The sequence below is a fragment of the Fistularia commersonii genome, chromosome 18, assembly GCF_037954325.1.
Source record: "Fistularia commersonii isolate RoL2024-O1a breed Wild chromosome 18, RoL_Fcom_v1.0, whole genome shotgun sequence".
In the NCBI taxonomy this organism is placed as follows: Eukaryota; Metazoa; Chordata; class Actinopteri; order Syngnathiformes; family Fistulariidae; genus Fistularia; species Fistularia commersonii.
Window position 1 is genome coordinate 5,345,684 of NC_141301.1, and position 27,429 is coordinate 5,373,112.

At 38.8% G+C, this 27,429-nt stretch overlaps 1 protein-coding gene across 1 annotated transcript in view; it reads right to left on the reverse strand.

Annotated features, from left to right (window-relative positions):
* The window catches only part of robo1 (roundabout, axon guidance receptor, homolog 1 (Drosophila)), a 245,477-nt gene extending 231,717 nt beyond the window's left edge, over nt 1-13,760 (reverse strand). The window contains exon 1 of the mRNA XM_086164719.1: nt 13,656-13,760. The gene's annotated coding sequence lies outside the window, so the exon portion shown is untranslated. The remainder of the gene's footprint in view (nt 1-13,655) is intronic.
* Nucleotides 13,761-27,429: the final 13,669 nt, after the last annotated feature.

Here is a 27,429-nt window from a genome sequence, read left to right on the forward strand (position 1 = left end):
TCAGGCTATTGTGTCCTTTTGTGTCTCATGTCAGGAGCCTGCCGCACAAAACAATGCAGGAACCGCCAAGCGCACAACAGTCATTATCAGGTGTTGAATCGCTGTCATTATCTGCCTGCAATCATAACTCTAATTACAAAAGTTGCATTGTAAGCAGGTAGATTATGCAATGTTAATTACCCACGCACAATGCAGCAAGCGCGTGTTCAAATGCCACTCATTGCCCACTATTGTGTTCCACAAAAAAGCAGCATCCGTTTACCATCCACCACATGCAAAGCAGTCCATGCCCCCCCATAGCCGGCTTAAAGCCCCATAGTAAAATCACTTCATCGTTTCTTAATGATATCTGATTAATAATTGTTATAATGAGGCAGCAGTAACACAATCTCATGATATTATCAAGCATGGTCTCTAATTGCTTAAACTCAGTCAGTCAAGGAAAGTGTCTCATTGCTCAGTATCTGACCTGCTGAATAATTATTTTCGCTACTCCCTACAGGTTACATTATTTGAGGCTTAGAGAGGAAATTGGATGCTATTGTCGAATTTGAACTTTCATCATACAAAATCTGTGGTGTTTTAAGAATGAGCATTAGGCTTTGAAAAACAATGTTGGCAGAGGTGTTTTAATAAATAAAAACTAATAGATTTCCCAAACAGTCGAGAGGCACAGTACAATTTTCCCTAACCACAGGAAGGAAGCCTTTTTGCATTAATCAGCGAGAGGGTTCACTTTCCCTACCCACTCTGGCAAATTAAATCCCTCTGAATAATACCTTCATCAGTGCTGTATTTCTGTACTCTGACAAAAGCATCTATCAGGTATAGGAAAGCAGCACAGCAGAGCCTGCCAAGGCAGAAAGACCTGGAACCGTCGTGCAATAAAAGGTGACATCAGCGATGGAAAAGTTAATAGTGTGTTTCAGATGCAGTTTCTGGAGGAGTAGCATCAGTTTCATTCAATGTAAGTGACAGTGGTTGGCAGTCTCTCTCCCCTTCCCATATGCTCCTACGAATTCCAATCGGCTGTATGAAAAAGAAATGTATAAACAAGTGATGTTTCCGAAGGGGCTAACATAGTTTATGTGACTATTCTGCCAAATAAACTCTGATGCTTACACATGCTCAATATTTACAGCCTGTACATAGATAACTTTTTTCCCTGAAAATATAATTTTTGATTGTAGCTGACAGTTTACCACTGTCAAGTGTTGCTCAGAACTTCAAGTAAGCCTATCTTTAAGCAATGAGGTATTCATTTATGCACAGCTATCAAAGAACACCCACACTATCCCAAGTCGAAGACAGAATCACTCATACTTACCAAAGAAAAATCAGGCTGGTGTTACATTTATTAATGTGATTGTTAAGTTGTTAATCACAAACATATCTTGATGTTGGTGGCACCATATTGCAGTATATTTGGTACTTTTCTGAGCAGAGCGAGAACAGAATATCCACTGGACATCCTGCGTCACTCAACAGACAGCAATACTATATTTTTGAAGTGTTTTTTGATAGTATCACAGTATATTAGACTGTAGATTTGTGTATGGCTCTCAGAAAAGCCTTTAATCATATAAATAGTTAACAAAAAGGCAGCCTGAAAAACATCATGATGAAATGCAACAAACTCTCAGGCTACTGAGCAGTGCACTTCAACAATTTTAAAAACCTACAGTAACAGACCCTCAAAAAGGGTCTTGATCCCCTCCAAACTACCCAAAAGCCTGGCAATCATATGGTCACACAAAGGATAGTGGGACTGCTCAGTTTTGAGCATAGAAGTATTACTACAAATGTTTTAGTCACTAACACAGGAATTTATATGGTGTCCTTTGAAAGCAACTATTCCAATGCATTGTGGTTTAAATCCCACTTGTAAAATATTAGAAAACAAGATATAAAACGCCTGTGTAATTCTGTTGCATGCCAGTGAACATTGCTCAGTAACAGTTCATGTGACTAAGTGCATAATGTAGCCTCCAGTTTCTATCGACTGACTCAACTGCAGGGACCCATTAATTTGCTTAATTGAGATGCTGCTGACCACAAAGTTCACTTGCCTTCAAGAAATAAAAGATACAACTGTAAGAACAAAGTTGAACCAGTTATGATGGTTCGTATTAATTAAAAAAAGTAGAAACTTGTGAAAATAATAACCCTTGTCTGAGTCAAAAGTGGTCTAGGGATACAGAAATACATCTAAGAGACAGACTTCATATCAGAGCTGTGAAACTACAACAGCTGTTCCTTTCTCTGCATCCGCAAAACCATTAGCCCTGACAGCTACAGAGGTAAACTCTTTGACTCTTAAGCCCAAAACCAAGATTTAAATATATCATATAAGACGTGGAAACCATACTGCAGATAGATAAATGGCTACAGCTGTAGAAATCATAGCATAGAAGGAAAGAAAGAAAAGAAAATCCTGGTAGATAATGAGAACACAGTGGGTTTGTACTGTCTGTGTGTTGACAGGCAGGAGCAGTGGTCTTGAACATGTACACGGTTCAACAAGCCTCCAACACATTGTGCTCTTTACCCCGGGACTGTCAGCTTTCAGGAAAGCACATCATCTATCCATGAGGATTTCATCACATTAGCCTAAGCCAGGCGAGTAGATGGAAAGAGCAGCAGCAGTAGCAGCCATAACAGACACACCATCACAAATTAGAGCGATGGCATGCACATTAATTAGTAATACTGACTGATTGTGCAGAATGTATTCAGATTAGATTACAAATAAGCACATTTAGCTAATCACCTTGCATGGCTCATGCTAATTAAAGTTAATACATTATGATATCCCAAAATCCAAAGATTACAATGCTCTAAGGTTGTAGTAGATTAGAGTAGTCACATGTTGACAGGCGCGGATCACAGCCTTGTTTTCCAAGGGTCAGTTAAAATTATGGGGAAAACTTGGCCAAAAGTGTATTTTCTGTTTTTTTGTTTGTTTGTTTTTTAGTCACATGTGAAGATTTCAAGGTAACACTCAAGTAACATTATCAGCGCAGCTCTATGACACATTCTGCATTTTTTTTTAAATTTCATTTCTCAACATCCAATCTTTCCTGTCACTGTTGCATGAAATGATACCAGAAGCCACATCAAATTGGCAATTAAAGAGGCTGTCTTCTTACTCCCACTTTCAACATATTAGTTTGTTTACAAGAGGCTTGTGAAAGGCCATTTTAAGATTCCTCCCACAGTACTTATCTTGACTGTGGTAGTTAGATACACAGAAACCTGTGCTGCATATTCAATGTATCACCAAGCAAGTCATATCGTTTCACTCTGGTGCTGCAAAACAATATTAAAGTGTCTCTCATTACAGTGCTAGTCTTGCCTCATAATAAATCCAAAGGCCTGACTATGTATTAATTGACCGTCTATATATGTGTATATATATATATATATATATATATATATATATATGTGTGTGTTGGTGGCACCATATATATATATATATATATATGTATATATATATATATATATATGTGTGTGTGTGTGTGTGTGTGTGTATGTATATATATGCATATATATGTATATATATATATATGTATGATATTTTATATTTTGTATATAACTACATCCTCTAAAGAGTCTAACATCAGAAAATAAACTATTCTATGCCTAACATTCACACCTACATTACATTACTTGTCAGTCTGTTCGCAAAGAGTATAAAAAGATGTTATCGGTGCTTCATGTCATTAACATAGCTTAAAGAGGATTATTATGAAATGGGAAACAGGATTACCAGGGTATAAACAAGCAAACGACTTTGTTTTTCCTGCATTCTCTAACCATTTGTGGCAGTAATGTCAAATTTGCTTGAAGGATGCATTAAGTGGTCAGTGAAAGAGGGCACAGTTGTAATGTTATGTTGGACAAAAAAAAGAAAATAATGAAAAATACTGCTTCCCTCTCCATTTTTTTAAATCAAACTACATATCACAGGTGACTTGGGTTTAATATTCAAATAATGTTTTCTCATTTTCATGTGTCCAAACATACATGATTAACTGTAGGCTGTCCAACTTTAACAATAAAACAATAATCCTCACCAAGGGATGTTTGAGAGACAAATACAGGCTGTGTGAACCATTTTATCTTAGCAGATAAATTTATGGGAAACCACATTACAAATGAGATCATACTCCTATTCATTGTCTTTTGTACTATAGAGGTAAAATGTATGGCAACATGCAGGATCGATGTGATTTTTAGGGGACAGGTTTGACACTAGACATGACTCTACGTTTCCTTTCTTACTTTGTGTCTTCTCAGCTTCAGTGTACACTTGTAAATTCTGACAGTTGACACAAACAGTGCACATTCATCACTGTGAATGCATCTCCGCAAGTTGACAGTTTCAGATTGCAAAAAAGCAAATAAACAAAGATCCACAAAAGCCAAACAATGACAAAACAAAAGAACTAGAGCCAAGTGAAATGCAAAAGAGGAGATAATGGAATCCAAGTAAACATTCTGTTCTTTATTTGCAACTGTGCTTGTCATCTATATCAAATGCTGCCTACTTTGCTGCTATACCCACATTGTACCATCAATGACATTTGCATCCTCTTGAAGCCTTCAGTGTAAAACATGCTTTCTTTCTTTTTCACTGTGTGTAATTTATGTTCAGAGTTTTGACACTGCTGAAAAAAGCAGCATCTAATTTTGTTTCAACTCAACAAAATCTGGTCAACCATATGATTTTAACCTGCAACGTTACAAACCCCTGAAGATGGACTTTTAACACAGCATGTGCCTTCCACTCAAACTAATGAACTATTAGAAAAAACAAATAATAATAATAACAATAATAATAATAATAATAATAATAATAATGACAATGATATTGTTACTACTTTGATGTGCATAATTTTTAGGTCATAATTCATATTTGTGAAAAAGAAAAACCCTCATCAGTGTCACACAATTATGATGTATGTTTGGAATGGAAATTACATTCAATGACAAGCTCGTCTTGAATTATAAATCCTCCTCTGTAATTACATTTGCTTCGGTCATTGTTTTTATTTTTTTGACTGTATGTTTAAATGATGAGGTTTAATGAATGGGGAATGATTTTTCATGCATAATTCAATTTGAAACAAAGTAATGAGCAACAGTTATCCATGACACTAAACAAAAGCAAAGAATGTGAAACAACACCTTTTTTTTCTTTGTATTCACTTATTTATTTCTTTATTCATTTTTGTCTCTGATTAACTGATAGCACTGAAGCTCTGTGTAACTCTTGGGTGCTGCATCGCTGTTTGTAGAGATTCTTAAATTTGAAACTGAGAAAGAGAGATAGAGAGCGAGAGAGAGAGAGAGGAGCAGAGGGGAAAACTTTTCCAACTACCTTTCCAAATTTACATATGATATTATCCATAAAGGGTTAGTCACACCCTTTTCGCTTATACTTATACACAAAAGATATTTTTTTATTTTAGTGATGTGACCACTTGCAATTTCATTAATTCTCATCCACCCCTTCTTTCTGAGAATCTTCAAACACATAGCAGGTTTTGATAGCATTGATTGTAATTTTACACAACAAGCATTGCTTTTCTGCTAGAGTAAGGAATTCAATGATGCAGTATATATGTATGAAAAATAGTTGTTTTCTCTGGTGATGAAATGGTTTGTTGATGCAATTATGATTCAGCTTCTGAAGTGTGGTGGGAACTAAGCCTGACACTTGTAGGGTTTGGTGAAAAGAGCAGGTGTCCACTGTATTATTAGCACTTTTTGATTTTGATTAATTCAAGAAACGGCCCCTTCCTCCTGGGAAAACTAACTCAAATGAGTCTTCGGGCTTTTTATGTAATTACATTTGTGTAAAATGTCTCCCCTTCAGGGACAGAAATTTGACAGCAAGCGGACAAATGAGCCAAATTTATTTGATGTGAAATGAATGTGTCATTCAAAATTTCAAGCTGCTGTGCCAACCAAGAACTAACGGTACAAATTGCCAGCCTATTTCATAGAAAAAAAAGACACGTATCCTGAGAGTAAATCTTTGCCAGTTCGATTTTTTAAGGGTTCTTCTGTTCATGTGAAACTTTACCAGGTGTTTTATTTTAATAGATTTTTTGTTTGTTTGTTTGTTTTTACAAACAATACAATTTGGTAAAAGAACAATGGTACAGACTGAGTGAAGTTGTTCAGCTCTGAACTTTAGCTGTCAAAAGAGAAATCAGTCATCTCCCTCTTTGAGCACACTGAAAATTGTGTTTTCCAATTCTCAGACATTCCAACTCAACATTTCTGCTTCCTTTTTTTACTGTGGACAATGTCAGAATATTTGGAATAAATAAATAATATAATAAATATTTGGAATAAATAGAAACTTGAACGGCTCTCATTCGCTCTCAAACATGAGGACAGGTGCGCTCACACTGATATACTGTAACACGGTCGTACAAAGTGGCAACCCCTCCCCCCCTCAACCCTGATGTAGATGGATGCCCCTAGCTGATTCTGAATCTGCTTTTGGTCATTACAATAAGCGGTATGGCCCGAAGAATGCCTCTGAATTAGGAGGGAGCAGATCGGCTTCGGGAGGAGCGGCACTCTCCCAGCCCTGTGGGGAAACAACCTTGACACAGTCATCTGTCTTAGTTATGCAGGAGTTAGCCCATTTGACATCCACATACCATATTCACATACAAATCTCTGCTTGGTTGTTGTGGTAAGGCATTAAAGACACCAATCGACTACATCTGAAAATATTGACACCGTCACAGGGAGAAATGTGGTTTTATTGGGGTTTTTCGTTTGGTCGGCTGGTGGCAAAGGGTGAAACAAGGCTAGAAATAACCTCAAATCAACGCAGGTGACTTCTGACCCTGTGCGTCAGGTGGAGGTAATATATAGAGGTCTATGCCAGCCCAGGTCATGATGGAGAGACACGAGTAGATGAGGAGTCTGGGAATGCAGGACGAGGGCGTCACTGGATTGAGCTCCCAAGGACCGGCTGTGTTTACAGAGCTGTCAGTCACGTGGTGAGGCCTGTCCCAAGAGAACGTGGCCCACCAGAACGATGAGAAAATAATAGCGCCTTCTGTCAGAGCTTCGAGGGACAGGGGTCTGATGGATGCCGTTGGGAATTAGAGCCAGCCTGCAGGACACATCCATTCCAGTGTTTTAAATACACCAAGGATACACACTCCCAACAGGTCACAAAGCAGGGAAATATATTACCATAGCTACTATTTAGCTGATAAAACCAAAGTACAAGTACTCAGAAAATAAAAAAATGATAAATAATCCAAGCATGTCAAAAGCCAACAGTGCATCACTGTACATCACCCAACAGTGACATCAGAAAGTTGGATGATTCTCATCACCGCTTAATATTTGTAGAGAATTTAAATTACCTTCAAGCTAATCCTCAAGACCTTTTTTTATACATCATACATTTCTATGTGAGAATGTCATGAGATATTTAAAAAAAAGTTGCAGGAACACAAGACAGGAACATAATGTTTCATTCATGCAATAGTTCATTTTTGAGTGGCTTAAAAACAGAAAAGTGATCTATGGCATTTTTTTCTTTGTTTGTTTAAGATATTTTTGAAACAGCTCCGGGTAATTTTCAGAGCACAGTTTTTCTTTTTTGACTTGCATTTGATTGCAGTAACCTGCAGCTGTTTCATCCAAAACTGACAAAGTTTGAATGAATCAAATGAATAATGGTACTTTCTTCTTGTTTATCTCCTTGGTTCGATTTTGAAGAGATGATAGCTTGTCGAGGCATTGTCATGCAACTACCACTTTCAGAAATACCAGGGAAGGATATTGAAAGGGTGATTTTCAGAACTCATAATTCAACCACAATAATAAGAAATGTTTGTATAAACTTGTTAAAAAAGGATGTAACAAAGCTTGTTTCAGAATATACTGTATTTTGGAAGGTTAATTTGTATAGGCTTTTATAAGACTAGCAATCAACGGCCTCCTGGCATGAGGGAAATGAACCCGAGAATTTGTTCCATGTTTTGGAAGATAGATAACTGTGATGTATAAACAGCTTATCATGATTTGAATATAATTACTGGTATTATCCCAGAATCTAAAACAAACACTGCCTGATTCAAAGCAAGGTAAACTTGCCTTCATTTTTGTGGGGTTTGCCATGGAAAGAAATATAGTCGTGCAGTCTAACAGTGCTTCAATATGGCCCTTGGTGATGAGCAGAATTGGAAACCACTGCTCCATCCATAAAATCAGACTTTAAATCAGGATGAACCACCATTAAAATTGTTGAAAGATAGCCTGGTGGAGCTCATCATTAGTACAAACACTCAGAAATCATGGGGTAGCATCTGTTTTCTACACATCCTCCCACATCAATGCTCAGAGCAGTAGGCCTCAGGGAAGGAAGAGGGCTATTCCCCTGCCCCTTACCATGAATAACAATCTCTACCTCCAGGTAATTAAAGGGGACAAACAATGTCCACAGGCCACGCCAGCCTATCATTAAGCAAAGCAACTATTGCACCAAGCAAGTGTCCACATAGGAGGAGAAATAAGCTCCTCAAGCCCAGTTCCAAGAAGCATTAGCTTCCATCGATGCAGTGTGGGCTTGTGTGTGTGTGTCATTATATTAGATAGATTAATCCATGAATTGTTTTATCTACCTTTGCTGATGCAACACTGCACATTTTATTCATGGTACTCAGCTGCCTCAGAGGAGGAGGAGGTGGGGGTGGGGGTTGGGGGGGGTCTGCTTCCTTTGTCTCTGGCAGTAGCTGACCCCACAGACTGCAAACAACACTACAACCATTATAAAGACAAACAGACGGAGGCAGATGATTATGCAGCCCTTCTGCTGACAGAATACTTAGTCACATGCAAGTGTTTTCCACAAACACTGTCTACTGTATGTACGCACATATCTGGCAAATTCAAACAGAGGTAGAGTGGAGCAGACATCTGAGATGCACAGATGGACAAAACACATCTGCACACTGTGTACTCTCCCTCATCTGTGTTCGGAATTGGGGATTGAACATCAAACACTTAGTCACGACTGCGCCTGCTTGAACTTCACACCTACCTTTAAGGACCCAGTGTGAGGCAAACAATAGTATGCTAATAGATGCCCGCACCCAAAAACCTTGTACATATTCACAAGCTGCAGGAGTGACCTTGCCGTGTGCTATTGTTTTCTCGATCAATCCAGTCGGATCAAAAAAGGCACATTATTCATAATGTTACCCGAAACACTGAAGAGTTGTAATTGAATGATTTTCTTTCAAAGCAAGTTATAAGGCCGGGGAAAAGTTAGCTGTGATAGAAATAGGAAAGAAGGTATCATAAAGCAAGAAGGAGGCACGAAGAGTAAATACTGAATAGAAGAGGGAACGCTTGTGAGGAAAAAAAAATATGCAGTGGCCCTTCGGTGCCTCACACCTAAATTTTAAGCTTCTTCCAAATACAGAAAAGCCAAACCAAAAGACAGTTTATAAATCTCAGGATGTAAAGCGCCACAAACACATCTCAGTGTCTCAATGACCACTGGGATATAAGCTGTTTTCATGACTTTTAAATCTGTTAAATAATGCAGCATATAACTGCAAGGAAAATAAAATAGCTGAATAAAAAAACCTGTGATACCCCACCAAATGGTGGGCAGCTTGGACGCCTAACTTTTCTTAGTGGGTTGTCCAGACTGCAATCTGTCCAAACGAGTCAGTTAGCAGCTGAGAAAGTCATATCAGTGAACAGGATAACTGTTGTCCGAATAAAATTTACTGCATTTTAAATTTTGTTAAATAATTGATTAATGATTCGCTCAATTTCCTCCAGGATCAGTGAAGTATTTCTAATTCTGAGTCTGATTGATTCTATATGTTTGGATATAAAAAAAAGAGAAAAATACACTTGAGAATTATCAATTCCATATCAATTAATCATTGTGAGCTGTACAATTATAGTATCGCATTCCACGGGTGAATCCTGACACATACTGTAGCTGTTGTACTTTTTGTCTATTAACAATAATAAAACAAAGGACGGCATTTCATCAGTCTTGGATTGAAGATGGATTGAAAAATGTATGAATACTACATGAATGCATTTCCTTTACATATCATCAATGTGTGTTATGATTCCTTACCTAACAGGGTTTTAAGGGTTAAAATAAAAACAATCGCAGAGAGCTAATGTGAGACTGAAAGAATGAGATGCATAAAACTATGAAAGAATGACATTTTTCAAGAGTGAAATAATAAGAATTTTGCATGCATCTATAAAGAAACATCTTTTAGTTTTTATATTGCAGGAATGAACATGGCTGTATATATTTTGTACATGCAAGATGATTTCCAGTGATTCACATTTGTCTCTAAGCTTTACAATGTCAGTAAGCGTGTTCATGCTGAGGCAGTGCTGAGAGCTTATCACCTGATGCAGGGACATGAAGCAGCTTACAGCAGGTGTACAACACTAACCACAGGATAGAAAGACATCTATTAAAAAGACTTACACCCAAAAACAGTTTCTTTGACGTTAAGTGGGAAAAGCTCACTCTCAGTTGCAAAGCAATCAGTACACAGTCAACAAGAAATTAATTACTGAGTACTGTCCAAACCCCATTCTCTATCACTTCTGTTTCATCTGTTCGACACAACAGAGAGTCATCAAAAACCCCACAAAAAAGCTGAACATAGAGTGTTTTTTTAGATCTCTACATTGCACCCAAAGCAGGGGAAAAACATGAAGCGCTTGAGGAAGAGTGATACCTGCATGGCCTGCTGGCTGTATCTGCACAGGCACCCACAGATGCATACAGAGTGGGGTGGGAACCTTTTTTTTTCTTAAAGCAATCTTCCAGATACTTAACAAATTAATCTGCAGATTGTTTGATTTAAACAACAGTGGATCTCCTCCAGAGACATCGAAAGATATCTTAATCCACACCTTTGATCATTATCTCCTCTCCTCTACTTCCCATACACCCCACTCCCCTCCACTGCGTTGAATCTCCTCTCCTTTTTGTTGCCGTTGATAAAGTCAGTTAACGCTCGGCACATTCTTCTGCAGTCACTCTCAAGTCCTCAGAGAATCCCTGTTCCCTGACAAATAAGGCTTGGGATGGCAAGCATCACATAAACAATCCCTATAAATATGACATAAAAGAATAATGGGATCAATTGCATGACGGATTGTTGTCAAGTGAAAAAAAACCAGCAATATCAATCATCTTTGTGTCACAATGTAGTAAAAAAAAAGTAATTACAAATGATAATCCACTTTGAGTGTGTCCGGCAGATAAATGACAAAATCCTAACAGCAAACATACTTGAATGCCCTCTAGACACAACTAATTGACTTGCCACCATGGTTGACTGACATGCCATCCAGAGGGCGCCATAATGGGTGTGTCATGAGGGAATGATGAGACCTGCCGACAGCTAGCAGCACTCGACCTTTTGCATGTGAGGTCGGGTGTCAGTGGAAACAGGGCCCCCCATGATGTCGGACCCGTAGCCTAAGGCGGCACAGAGATGAGTCGCAGTCAAAGGCGACTTGAGCTTTTCAATCAAAAAAAATAAATAATCATGCAGGACAGTGACTTCATCCAGTACAGCGTTGAAATGAAAAATAAAAACAATAAACCCGAAATCAATCATCTAAAGCCCTGAGGTGTTTAGACATCTTGGAGGTGGGAGGAAGATGAGCGTTGTTGACTTTATCTATCACTTCAAGCTAATGAAGGGTTGCATTTGCTTCAGGTTCTGTATCTGAATTGCTTTGTGTATAACAAAATAGTATACTGTCCGTTAAAAACATTTTCATCCTCTGAATATCACCCAAGAAGGATTTTGTTTCCTGCAGTTTGAAATGTTATAAGAAAAATAATCATTTGAAATGCAGCACTGGGGAGATTTAAAAATGTGCTTTCAAAGAACCCATATTTGCTTGGTTAGCTGTGTTGCGAGTTTTGCTCAAAGGATACAAATGTCTCGTGCTTTCTGTCTCATTTACAAACAACATTAATCCTGTCAGATGAAATCTATTAATGTTCTGCTCTGGCTGTCACACACAACATCTCATAGCTGGTGAACTACAAATTCGCCATGAATGCATTTCGCAGCTGTGGATTAGGCAGATTTTTCCAGACATCAGGTTATGTTTAGCCACGGTGTAAAAGTAATTATTTCTAAAAAACGAAAGTTCAAAATTAATTATTTTGTTTTGTATCTTGAACGTAATATAAATTTTGGGTAACTTTATACCATCCCCCCCCCTCCCCCAAATACTGCCATATTCAGGGTGTGATCAGGAGAATGATCACACAACAATGCACTTAAATTGACATGAAGAAATAATGCAGAAAAACACATTTCATTTTTAAAAATAAATAAATAAATAAAACCACCAGGAACTATTTGCATTCCTTTTATCAACAGTCCTGCTTGCTCTGACACAAAAATAAAAATCTATTGAGTGCTCGCTCGGAATCCTAGTAGCACCAAAATCACTCCCACACGTCTTACTTTAAGCCAGGCAACAATACCTCTCCCCAGGAGGTACAGATAAAGGTTGTGGCATTAAGTAAAGGCAAGGCATTTATTAGAACATCCACCATACCACCCCCATACCCACCACAACCACCACCACCTCCACCACAACTGATGGATAGAATGGAAAAAAAGCCTCTTCAGTTCTCTGATTGAAGCGTGAATCGATGTGTGGTATGCAGCACAACACACACACACACTCGCACAGTTTATACAACATTGGAGGGTATGTGAAAATAGAAACAGTAAAGCCACGTACGAGTAGCGGGGAATGATGGCACTCTCTCTCTCTCTGTCCACGAAAATATATTCAAGAGAAGTGCAGAGCCAGATTAGTGATGCTCCTGATCTCAGTGGAGAGCTTTCTCTCATGAGACAACGGGGGTGAATACACACCTTCGCAGAGACGCCGGTTCACACACGTGAAATGCACTGTCGCCTTCATCCAATTCAGTCTTTAAGTATGTATATCAGGTTCTCATTCAGCAAATGAAAGTGAAGCGTTAAATTGTTTCTGTGCATTAAAATACACTTAGACTGTGCACCCCAATGCCCCCGTTGCGAGCCCATGAGCTGCCTGAGTTGCGTGCAACCCTGCGCACAAATTGCATTCTTATTTACCTGCGGGTGTTGAGCTTCAAGATCAGTTTTTTTTTTTTTTTTTTTTTTCCGAAACTATGGAACACGTGTGCGAGTTTCCGTCCTTCTCTATGCGGCGTACAACGTGCGGAAAGTTTCAGCACTACAAGGAGGGGGACAGCTCCGCAAGAGCAGCGATCCACCTGCCACTCAAGCCGTCAGTCAACAGGCTGATTTGACAGGTAACTGACAAGTGAAGTCACCAGTAACGCATCTTTTTGATTACAGACAAAGAAAGCAGAATCTAGCCAGTTTTCACCAAGCTTTCCACTGTACGATCGGTTTGAAACGAAAAAAAAAATGACACCGGATGGCAGGAGAGCTCCAACCCCGGTGTGCGCATTGTAAGACCCTCGGTCTCTTCCATCGCTAGAAAGCGCAACGTGCGCCGCTCATTTACGCAAACGACGGCACATGCAACATCCTCAATCCCGGTTAGACGCAGGGTTAAATGTAACTTACCTCTCCAAAATTTCGCCAAGGCTGACGAGCGTTTTCTGTCGCCTAAAAGCATAGGCGATCCATTGCGCCGGGTCCGTAAAACTTTTATACGATGTGCATGTTAGTGAGGGATCTAACACTGTCTTCGAGCGTCTGCTTCTTTTCGAGACACAAAGAAGACCATTCGAAAGTCTACGACAATGCTTATCCGTCAGGGTGGGAAGAAAAAAAAAGAGAAAAAAAGGGTATCCTGAGCCGTTGTGTGTGCAGTGCAGTCAGTGCGGCGGCGAGGACGCAGCGCACATAGATTTGTCCATTCTTCTCCTGCAGGGAGCAGCCGCGTCAGCCTCCCGCGGTCCTAAAGCTGCGCTGAACAACTCAGAGCCGAGCAGCCCCACGGTGTGATCAGGTTTTTTTTTTTTTCTCACCCATTCATTAAATCTCCCTTCACATAAAAACATTCGAATGAAACTTCATTTAAGCAGCCGTGTTTTTCATGTTTTGTTTTGGTTTTTTTGTCTGTTTTGTTTTGTTTTTGATAGGTACAATTGCATTTTCCCCTGATATCAACATATCATGATGGTTTTTATGGAAAAAAGTCAGATGCAGCTTAGGGTTTGTTAACACAGTCAAGATTTATATTACGTTCTAGGCTGCAGTATGACGTATTCCAGGTGAGGTTTTTTTCAGGTAATCATTTATAGGCGATGTGTCACACTAACCCCAGGGGTCAATAAACATCCATCATGAAGTCAGAGAAACAGCAAGCTAAGCTCAGGCAGGCATGTCCACTCCACTAATCACATATTCATCAATCCCTCTCTAAAGAACAAGTTTACTTAAGATGCCACCCACTCGTGGATTAGACCATAAAAGTATAATCTAACATATAGCTTGCACATTCTCGCCCACCTAGCATCTCTCATTAGAGATTCCTGAATATGTACGTTTGACAGTTTGCTGTCACAAGGTAAACAGCAGGACAGACTATATATTTCATTTGACATTTAACTACATATAATGCGGTAGAATTTCCATCTTGTATGAATTTGCTGATAATTTGACCAGGATTAGACCTCCAGGATTTTTCTGACATAACAAATCATCCTTAGAGCCCTGTGAAGGTTTGATTTTTGTTGTTTTTTCTTTTTTTTATTCGGTGCATTTTAAAACAACACTAATAGAAAATGGACAGCAGGATTCAATATGAAAAGATATAACAAGATCTATCCACACATTTTAGCTAAATAAGGGACGCATTTAAGTATAATCTTTTCTGGCCAATCAAATTTAAGCAAGCCTGCATTAGACAATCTATCTTGCTACCTTTTCAGTTTATCTGAAATCAATATAAATTTAATCCAGTTGTAGAAATCATTTCTCAACACTGACCCTACTCATGCATCTCGAGCTGCATAGGAAATTGCATATAGAAGACAATGTCTAAGCCTTCTGAATAGCCTTGCAATTCATCACCCCAAGATTTGTTCCCCAGACCTTAAAACAACACAGACATCCATGTTGAAGGAATGTACAACTATTTTACATAAAATATTCAAATTACCAGCAGCATATTTGAACCATAACATGTAAATGTGTCTCACATTCACTGAGAGGCCCAGATTTATCCAAGTGTTAATAGCCTAGGAGAAATTGGCCATAACTGGATCATTAAGTTTATCTCATGCTTTTGAGCATTTCTTTCATGAGGCTCAATGTCTTCTATAAAATGCTTTGGTTAATGTGGAATGTAACTTGGAAGGGGTGACAGTTGATTATTGTTTTCTGAGCAGCATTGTTCATCTCATTCACATTTAGCGGTGAAAGTACATGATGCAAGACCAAAAAAGCTCACCAAATTGAGAGCTAAGTTTGGAGCAGAAGCTCTGCTGTCTAAAAAAGCTCTGGGTGGATTTAATTGGTTTACAGAATATTGTAGAAGTCAAAGTGACAGATTCTGCAACTAATAAAATTTTCAAGACTAGTATGTTTTGTCAGAAAAATCGGTGACAATAAGTGCCAGTCTTGGTCGTTTTATTTGTTTCTTTTATGTTTCTCTGATGATCCAAAAAGTGCTCCCCATTGGCATTGGAAAATATTTGGCCATGTTGACAATTCTACACACCAAAACTCAGTCTTGTGAGAAATTTCCTCATTCAAAGTTAATAGTTCTTCTTTTTTTATGATTTTCATTATGTTTCAATTAATTTGTGAATCAATTTGTTTATCTATCTGTTTGTTGGCTTGTTTTCTTGGATGTTTGTTTATCCTTGCATCACAGAACATTTGGAAATTATGGATGATTGGGCTCCAAAATGACTTTTCATCAATTAATGATGACTGGCACAGTGGCACAGTGTTTTGCATGGAGTTTGCGTGTTCTAATCGTGTCTGCATGGATTTCTTAATCTGGAAAATTGCTTAGATGTGTAATTTAAAGTGAATGTTTTTTTGTTAGTCTATGTGGCCCTGCGATCAACAAGTGACCGGTTCTTGCACAATGACAGCTGAGATTGGCTCCGGTATCCCAACTAACATAAGTGTAGGATGAGCGGTAGATAATGGATTAATTAATTAATTCCTTCTCTATACCGCTTATCTTGCAGTCAGCGTCATGGGGTTACTGGTGTCACACCAGCTGTCTTTGAGTGACAGGCAAGGTTCACCCTGGACCAGTCACTAGTTGATCACAGAGCCACATGTCGGGACATACAACCATTCACTCTCTCATTCACGCATTTGGATAATTTTTCCATTTCTTTCATCCATGCATCTGGGATACTTAGCATCTCCACTGAACCCACTGCATGTTTTTGGACTGGATGGAGGCTCATGAACCCTAAGGAAACCCAGAAAGAAAACGTGAAAGGGCCCCTGTCAGAATCGAACCAGGAAACCTTCTTGCTGTAAGGTGGCAGCACCATGCTGCGCCCACTCTTTTTTTTTTTCCTTTTATTTATTTTTTAATATGGATCGTTGTTCTTGGTTGATAATCAATCCATAATTATTCAAAATGCTTCCTATTTGATCACCTCCCTTTTTGGCAATTCAGTTTTAAGCGGTTTTACCCTTGTTATATTTTTCCTAATTTTTTTTTTTTTTGCTTGTTTGTTTTCAAATTCGTCTGTAGAATGTTACAAACACATTCTACAGATGAGCAGCAGAGATGTTAAAAGCTCCTACAGGAACACTGTGTGGGCCTGGATTCCAAAAAAACAAATGAATGTTGAAGTTAAAAATAAAGAACAGAGCAAACAGTGACATTTAACACTTGGTCCTTATATAACAGTGACTAAAACTATCTCCACAAGGTGAGCTCTAACAGCTTTGTAATCTGAAAGGTAGATCATATTAGTGCACACATAAATTATGGGTTATCAAAAGCTTTGCAATGTTGTCAGGCAGCATAATTTCTATCTGCACATCACATCCAACTGTTATCTCATTACTTTAATATTGAAAGGTAAGCAGTAAATGAGATCAAAGTTGAAATAATTTGGATTTTGACTGCAATTGGTGCCAGAGCAAAGATAACGCTGCCTCTGAAAGCAGCGTCATCACATTGCGTTTGGAGACTACTGATTCCGGTGTCAGCTAAAAACGATAAACCATGACATTTTCTGATACTTATATGTGCCGGGAAAACATCACAGATTTATCGTTTTGATAAAATGGTCAGTGACTTCACAAACAAATGAAAACAGTTGCAGAACATGACATGTATCAAAGATTCTGATAAATGTATGAAGGGTCTTCAAAAAGATATTTCTGGATTTTGAACTGCATTAAGTGGTTACGATGTGACAGACAAGTTGAAATTTAAATTGTATTTGGGGAAACATCCACCCAAATAACAAGCATGGAGCAAACAAAGCACTGTTTTGGAATATCGTTTCTGTCTGTTTTATGTAATGGCTCTTCGACTGCCAATTTTTCCCTCTGTATTCTCCAGCTAGTTGCTTAATAAATTCTGTTGACTGTTTTGTACCTGCCAGGTAGCGTATCATGGGTTTATCAGAGCTTCTCCCTGAAAAGAGCAGCCGGCTGCTGCAGGAAGTGATAAGAGCTGACTGTGCAGATATAAAAATCAAAATAATGTGCTTAAAAACAATAAAATATGCTCTGGAGGTAGCACTGTTAGCTAGTACTGGGTTTGTCTATTAACAACCTTTTTTTTTGACATTTCACTTATCTTCAAAATTGAAAAGACTGAACCACGCACATTTGTCAGGGAAAAGATAGAAGAAAAATCTGCTTTATGAAGTGCTATCTTCATAAAAGTTTTAAGTCAGTATTTTTCATATCTGTTGAGATTATCATTATTTTCTATCTTTTCCTTTAATATGGATCACAGAAGTGCAGTCTCCCGAGTCAGTGACATGGCACTTTCAGGCCTGCAATGTCAGAATGTGATGTTGAGAGGCAGCTGAAGTCCAAATCCATTTGCATTCACTAGGAGTGTCTGGATGAGGAAGAAAATGAAAAGTCAGCTGCTGAAACCGTACTTTATATGCAGGATAACACCCCTTATCTGCAACTTGTTAACTATGTAAAACCAAGAAAGTAATAACATGGAATGCAGTCCAGCATCGACCATGAATAGGACGTTTAGTCATGATATTGTCTCCTTAAACATCTGTGAGAGGCAAAGAAGAAAAAACTATGTTTTTCAGAATTGCACATCATATTCTGTACTTTACTATGGATTAAATGATTATGGTATCTATCAAATTTACTTATTAGACATTATTCTACATTATGCTGAGGTTCTCAGTCATCCAGGTCATGTTGAATTCTTGTGGAAATCTTCTTGTCTTGCCAACTGGACTTGAATTTCTTTACTTGAATACACTTCACCCCTCACCCGAGAGGTTTCTTCAGTTGTTCAGAAGTACTATTCTAAGTTGATTGCATGGCACTAGTCGGGAGAGCAAATTTAAAAAAATTATCTTATTTATTCAAAGAGGATTTGCTGTATAGCAATCTCCAAACATGGATCTCCTCCTTAATGTCACACCAAGTTGAGTCACCATTATCTGACATTCAGTCACCTGTCATTAGCATTAAAATATCATATTTTCGCAAGCACTTGATGTAATGAAGAGTCTTCCACTTTTCAGCTCGGCTACTTTAAAGCAATATTTCTGAAGCGCATGATTGCTTGTGTGTGTGTGTGTGTGTGTGTGTGTGTGTGTGTGTGTGTGTGTGTGTGTGTGTGTGTGTGTCTTTGTCTGTGTGTGTGTAAGCAGATGGAGAGGATGCAGAAGAAGTAGTTGCAGATGGCATTGGTTGAACTGAACATTATCTTGTAGGAAGATTGCCACATGTTCAGCACAACCTGCCAGAAATACTATGCTTCTTCTTCGAATGCAGAAGCACTCTAGTCCTCAGATACACTAATGAGAGTAAGTTATGAATTAAATCATGCCAATGTGTGTCATGTAGAATTTTGTAATTATGTGAGTACATTTGCAATAATACATCCAAAGCCACAACACAGTGGAGCAAATCAGAGGGAATAGTCTTGACAAGTAATGGAGTTAGATGTGGCCTCTCAAAAAAAAAGTTTAAATTCTCCAAGGCATGAGCTGGTGGCTTAAGTATGAGAAAATACCCAGATAAACTTGCGCTAGCATTTGGTCGCTCCATTAGTTTATGACACATGTGGTCCTCTCCTCATTGGAAAGTTTGAGGTGAACTGTTTTGAAATAGCTTTTGCACAGACTAAAGGGCTGGTGGCAGGGAAGAAAATAGTACCAGCTGCATGTGGGCATCTCAAAATTGTTTACAAAAATGTGCCCATAAAGATGAGAAGTTCCACAATATCTAATATCCCATGAAAATGTACCTCTTGGTGCATCACAGCTTGTAGTTAATAAGTCACACATAAATAACATAAATACCAAATACATGGGAATTACTGTTAAATCTCTATGTTTCAAACATTGTCCTTAAGTTTATATCACTGATAGATTGTTAACAATTGCAAAAATTGTGATGGAGGGACGTTGAAGAGCGAAAAAACACCTGGTGTTATACAATTCACAGCAATGAAATAAGAACTTGTGCAAAAAAAGACTGTATGGGCTGTCATTTGTCAAACTGTTCCCAACTGAACTTAATGTGAGTCATGAACATCAAACATTTCTCTCTTCCTTCTTATTTTAATTCCCCTCCTGCACTTTCATCTGATAAGGATTCAGTCTCTTCAGTCATTGAGAATCCACAAATTTTTTGCAATGAATTCTTATAAAGTCAAAGATAACAGGACTCAAAGATCAATATCCAGAGTAATGTACAATATCCAAAGACATCAGCCGTGTCTCACAACCACATCTGAGGGAGGCCACCTTACATTATTTGGGGCAAAGAGTTACTTTTAGTAGACAATTTTCAAGTGGATGGCTGCAATATTTTGACACGCTTCATATAGTACAGTAAATATTTTGCTCAGCAGAGAAGAATATTTATGATTTTAACAAATATTTGTTAGTCATGTTTTTGTTTTTGTTAATATTCTTTTTGAATGCACTTTTTGATAACATGAACGTTTTTCAAAGTGAATGTAGCCAATAGTTGTTCTTGTAAGTCGCTTTGGATAAAAGCATCTGCAAAATGACTGTAATGTAATGTAATGTAATGTAATGTAAGGTAATGGTTGTGCAAAAATATATTTTAAAGTAAAGCATATTATGACATTGTCATATTTTCTGCTATAATCATATGAATATTCTAAATTTGCTAAAGAAAGTATGTATGCAGTAAACTGTAGATGTTTCCTTATATCATGACCATAACTTGCAAATGTCTGAGTTAATCTGAGACTTTTCTCATATTAGAAATGTCTTCAATGTAGCTGTTTGTGACTGTTAAACAGTAATTATATTTTTAATGTTTTTTTGTTGTTTTTTTTCTTTCCATGTTTCCCCATCCTGTTAATTCCTGATATGAATAACATTTACTTGGATATTTTTTCAAATAGTTAGGGCTAGGGTTAGGGTGCAAACACTGCAGAGTACTGTAACAATGAGTTTGTCAATGTTAAAGTTCAAAGTGCTTGTTTTTACCCTGACTGATCCATTATGATCTGCATTGCTGATGAAAGACGGGTCATTCTGTGAATTGGCAGGATGGACATATAGCATATACAAATACATAGGGAACATAGAGCTCACTGCAAACCAACTGGAGGTTAAGTGAGTGAATATAGTAACAGTGTCACAGAGTATACAGAAAGTAACTCAATAATTCACGAGGAGGAAGCATAATGTAAACAAGGAGGTCACTTTCTGAAGTTGTTCCTTCTATAAATATTATGAAATATTAACAACAATCTGGACTTGTTGCTTGCAAAAACAATCCCCTTTATTGGTGTACTTTGATGCAACAAAAACAGTATTGAATTTCATTGCGCTCTTTTGAAGTTACAAATTAAGTGGTCTGGCTTAATATCAAACTATTTGCCTCCTATTCGCCTGAACATTTATAGCCAAAAAGAGCACTATAGACTTGGCAACTAGTTATTCTTTTTTGTTTTTGGCGTATTTTCTCACTCTGCACACATATGGTCTTCACACTTCTGTTCATCTTTCAGCCAATTATATTTTTTGGTCAAAATCTGGCAAGTTCTGACACATTGTTGACATATTCTTATTCCAATGCAGCAAAGGATGTTGTTTGCAACAACATTAACAGCTGCTTTTGTGCTGATATTTTGGGTGCCAAGGTCTGTACACCCTCCATCTAGAGCTGGGCTCGGCTTGTTTGATAACAGGATGAACAAATACAAAATGCATATTTAATAAACACATGCAGTGACCCTCCTGCAGCAGTAACGTGCATTTGAGCATTCGGCACCACAGCATAACTTCATTTATTATTGAAAACCCAGACAAGATCAGCATGTCGGGAGCTTTGTCGTTGAATACATTATATTCATTTTTCAATGTTTCTTTATTGACTGCAAAAGATGATAGATTGTGATACAGCATGTTTTGTGCCTTGCTCTTTAGACAATGAACATTAGATTGTATGAAGGGGGCAATTCTCTTTGCAAACAGGTGCAGTTAATAAAACTACAAATAGCCAAATTACTTTAACTATACCAGAGTTTCTCATGTTTTGCATGCTGGCTCATTGGCAAGGTACACAGAGACAGCCAACTTAAATGACTCATCATTACTGCCGCACCTGCTTTTTCACATAATGAGAAGGAAAATAATCGCAATAAAAAGTGTCTATTTACCTTAGATGCAAGTTACAGCCTTGCCACTAAGTAGTTTAGAGACCTCATGCTATTAGCAGCAGAAGTAGTGACGCATGAGGCACAAAGGAGGTGGGAATTGTATTGAATGTTGTTGTGATAGATTCTCCACAAAAGTCCAGATTGCATTTTTATTATACTTTCTGCACTACACAAAATCCATAGGTATTCCGGTATTTTATTGGCGACATCAAAGTTTTACCATTCACCTGAGATGCTCACTGCACAATGGTGTACTATACCAATCACTATATCCCCAGTTAATACCTTCTTGTATTGGAAGTTAATTCTGCAGTGGAATTAAATTATAAACCTTGTCCAAACAAATTACTGTCAAGGCGAAAGCAGGAGCATTTTTTGACAGGCTGAGGGCATTAGTAATCTAACGCATGAACCCCCTTCTGCTACCCATTCTGCACCACCCCCCTTCAAATTCCCATTTCAGAAGCCATTGGTGCAGAGGCACACTGAGGGGAGAGAGCCCCTACACTACGGGGCTAAATTAATGTGCCACCTGAACATAGACCTACCAAGCGCAGTGTTCCTCCCTGTCTGAGAATCAGAGTTACAAAAATCAAATACATCCCGAGGGAGGATTTACCTCTTAAAATATTTATACTCACTTTCAATTATAATTTGTTCTCTCATCACAGAAAGAACATCACCACGCATGATATTGCTGTGGGATATAAAGATAAATTGAACAAGATATCCAGTTTGATATTGCTTTGCAAATAGGAGTGAAATGCTCAATGGGCTGTTTTTCCAATCTTTCAGTTCTGACGACCAGCCAAGTGTGAGGATAGAAGCTATATAAATAGAAATCACTTTATTCGTATTCAGTTATACATACAGCCCAACATCAGCTAAATTTGACCGCTGCATTTAACCCATCATTGATGAAGGAGCAGAAGGGAGCCACTGAGCAGCACCGGGGGACCAGTCAGGGGCTTGGTATGCTCAGCAGCACTTCAACAGGCTAGGAGGAGTCAGGAATCGACCCAGGAATGTCCGTTCCAAGGACAACAGCTCTAACCCCCTGTGCCATGGTACAAGACGAGTACAGACCAATAGGAGCCTTTTTTTCCTCAACTCAATTTTAAACAGACCAACAGCCTTCCTCTAGGATCATGCTCCCAAAATAATAACTATTAGTGTTCTTCTTCTTCTTTCGGGTTTTCCCTTCAGGAGTCCCCACAGCGAATCAAGCTTCTCCATCTTACCATATTCTCTGTATCCTCCTCTCTCACACCAACTACCTTCATATCCTCTCTCACTACGTCCATAAATTTACTCTTTGGTCTTTCTTGGGACCTCCTGCCTGACAGCTCCAATTCCAGCGTCTGTCTACCAGTATATTCAGTATCCTTCCTTGATACATGACTAAATCATCTCAGTCTGGCTTCTCTGACCTTCTCTCCAAAGCATCTAACATTTACTGTTCCTCTGCTAGACGCATTCCTGATTCTATCCATCCTGGTCACTCCCAAAGAGAACCTTAGCATCTTCATCTCTGCGTCTGCTAGCTCAGCCTCCTGTCTTTTCATTATTGTAACTGTTTCTAGGCCATACAGCATTGCTGGTCTCACCACTGTCTTGTACACCTTTCCTTTCATTCTGGATGACGTCACCCATTCCAACCTGCTTGAACCTGTCTCTTCAACTCTTTTCCTCACTCTCCATTGTTCTGGAATGTTCCTGAAGAGTTCCTGAAATCCTCCAACTTCTTGTGTCCACTTCCTGTAGCCTCACTGCTCCACCCGAGATCCTCTCATTCACACACATATATTCTGTCTTGCTGCGACTAACTTTCATTTCTCTCCTTTCCAGCGTATTCCGCCTATTCTCTAGATTTTCCCGTCCAGCATAGCCTGTCCACCACCAATGCAAAGAAGAAGGGGCTCAGAGCTGATCCCTGATGGAGTCCCACCTCCACCTTGAACTTCTCTGTTACCTCTACAGCACACCACACCACTATCTCACAACTAGCATACATGTTCTGCCCCAGTCTAACATACTTCTCTGCCACTCCAGATTTCCTCATACAATACCAGAGCTCCTCTCTTGGCACCCTGTCATGTGCTTTTTTTGGGTCTACAAAAACACAATGCAGCTCCCTGATGCCCTCTCTGCACTTCTCTATAAGCATTTTCCTAGCAAATACTGCATCTGTAGTGCTCTTTCTAGGCATGAAGTCATACTGCTGTTCACAAATGCAGACTTCTGCTCTCAGTCTAGTTTCACTACTCTTTCCTATAACTTCATTGTATGGCTCATCAATTTTTTCCCTCTATGTTTTCCACAACTCTGCACATCCCCTTTATTCTTAAAAGTAGGCACCATCACACTTCGTCTCCATTCTTTAGGCATCTTCTCACTCTGTAGGATCCTGTTGAAAAATCTAGTCAGAAACTCTTCCCGCTCCCTATCCTAGACACTTCCATACCTCCACAGGTATATCATCAGGACCAACCGCCTTTCTACTCTTCAATGCCTTCCTTACTTCACTTTTACTAATCTCTGCTTTGTGGTCTACAATAGTCACCTCTTCTACCTGTGCCTCTCTTTTATTTTCCATACTCATCAGCTCTTCAAAATACTCTTTTCATCTTCCTATCACTCTTCTAGCATCTGTCAATACATTTCTCTCTATCCTTAAACACCCGGACCTGTTGTATATCCTTTCCATTTTTATCTCTCTGTTTCGCCAGCCTCCATAGATCATTCTCTCCATCCTTACTGTCCAACCAAGCATACAAGTCATCGTACGCTCTTTGTTTTGCCTTTGCTACCTCTATCTTTACCTATACTCCTGCATCATTCCACCACCGAGTCTCCTTATTTACTTTCCATGATGATACAAGTACTCCCCTACCTGTCTACCTAATAACATTAGGTATAGTTGTTAAATTAGCTGGACGCTCCCCCTGACTACCCAGAGCCTTTCTCAACTCCTCCCTGAAAGCCATACAACACTCCTCCCCTTTCAGCTTCCACCACTGTGGCCTCTGCTCTGCATTTGTCCTCCTGATTTTCCTTGTCACCAGTCATCCTACAAACCATTGCACTATGCTGTCGGGCTACACTCTCACCTAGAACTACTTTACAGTCTCTGATCTCTTTCAGGTTGCCTCGTCTATACAAGATGTAGTCTACCTGCATGCTCTTACCTCAACTCTTATAAGTTACCCGATGTTCAAGTCTTTTCTGGAAAAAAAAAGTGTTCACTACAGCCATGTCCATCTTTTTAGCAGTCTACTAACATCTGTCCCTCTGCGTTCCTATCCTGTCTGCCAAATCTGCACATCACTTCTTCATTCCCTCTCTTGCCTGCACCAACATGCCCATGCCCAACATGCCCACTCTTTCATCTCTGGGGATATTATGCATCACTTCATCTAGCTCATTCCAGAACTTCTCCTTCTCCTCAAACTCACATCCCACTAACAACAAGCATAACATCTTCAATTTCAGACTCTTAAGTCTATCTGACATTCTTGTCACCTCCAGAACATTCCTAACAAACTCTTCCTTCAAGACAACTCCCACTCCATTTCTCTTCCTGTCAATATCATAATAGTACAACTTAAAGCCTGCTCCTAAGCTTCTAGCTTCATTGCCTTTTCTCCTGATCTCCTCAATTTCTCCCTGAACACCATACAACACTTCTCCCTTTCCAGCTTCCACCACTTTGACCTCTGCTCTGCCTTTGTCCTCTTGGTCTTGCTTGTCACCAGAGTCATCCTACAAACCACCATCCTATGCTGCCTGGCTACACTCACACCAACAATTACTTTGACATTACTTTCAGGTTACCTTGTGAATACAAGATGTAGTCTAACTGAGTGCTCCTACCTCTGCTGTTGTAACTTATCCTATGTTCCTGTCTGTTCTGGAAATAAAAAAAACATTCACTGCAGCCATTTCCGTCCTTTTTGCAAAGTCTACCACCATCTGTATCCCTACGTTCCTATCCTGTCTACCAGATCTGCCCATCACTTCTTCATCCCCTCTATTGCCTGCACCAACATGCCCATCAAAGTCTGCACCAATGACCACTCTTTCATCTCTGGAGATACTCTGCATCACATCATCTATCTCATTCCAAAACTTCTCCTCAAAATCACATCCCACCTGCAGGGCATAGCCACTAACAACACTGAGCATCACACCTTCAATTTCCAGTTTCAGACTCATAAGTGTATCTGACATACTTTTCACCTCCAGAACACTCCCAACAAACTCCTCCTTCAAGATAACGCCTACTCCTTTTGTCTTCCTGTCAGTATCATAATCGTACAACGTAAAGCCTGCTCTCCTGGACACACAGTATATTTACCTTTCTTCTCTGCATCATGTCGACCAACTGTCTACCTTTTCTTGTAATAGTCCCAATTTTCAAAGTCCCTACTCCCAGTCCCAGACTCTTGCCTTTCCTCTTTCCTCTGTGCTACTGAACATGCCTTCCTCCTCTCCTACTTTGACCAGAGAAACTTCAGTTTTTCATCCTGTGTCATATTAAACATAACACATAGATTTCGTTTAAGGGCTTCAGCTCTAAGTATTGGAAAAACAAATGAGATTTTTCAGACATTTATGTGAAGCTTTCTCTAAAGTCCTGTTTAATTAAGAGAAATCCTCCTGCGAGGTCAAAACAAATGCTTGGGCATGATATTCACACAGAACGTTTATTTTTAATGAGAAATTTAAAAGTAAACTGAGCAAATGTTGGAGCACCATCAATTCCCTAGTCTTATGATATCAGTTTATGGTAAGTGGAACAAGTACATTTCCTACAAGCTTTCATACAACATTAATTTCAAAAGAAAATCTGTTTGCTCTCGATATTATCTCAACAGGCAGCATTGTGTCACAGTGGTTCCTGGTGTCCAGGATGATCCCTGGTTTGATCCTGACAGGAGGCTTTTCCCTGTGGAGTTTGCATGTTCTCCTCATGCCCATGTGAGTTTCCTCCAGGTTCTCCTGCTTCTCCCACAGTCAAAAAACATGTGGTAAGTTAATTGGAGACCTTATATTGCCAAGTTGTGTGAATGAGTCCAAGCTGTGTGATGAGCTCCAGCATCCTTACTAAGCTGAGTTCAGGATAAACAGTATCGGAAATGAATGAATTAATATCATTTCAAATCTCATATACACATTTCAGACAGGGTCTGAGTTGAACAGCTGAATTTGTATTCTTGCCTCATCATACTAATTCCCTCTTTCTATCCTTGGTAACATGAAACTATTTCTTAGATCAGGGTCCATGGCATGGTAGAGCTAAATCTTTCTCTTGTAATAATATCCAGATTAATTAAATTCTTGTTTTTTAAAAAAGAAACAAAAAAGAGAAAGGTGGCCATTTTTCGTCTTTTTGGTAAAATATATTACTTGACACAGATATTGGAGTTCACATGATTTTATCAAGAAAAAAATGTATTTGTATTTGTATTTACCTGTATTTGTGTTGTGTCACATGTACACAAAAAACATATTTAGTAATGTTTCTCTAGAGTTTTAAAATTGGACCTC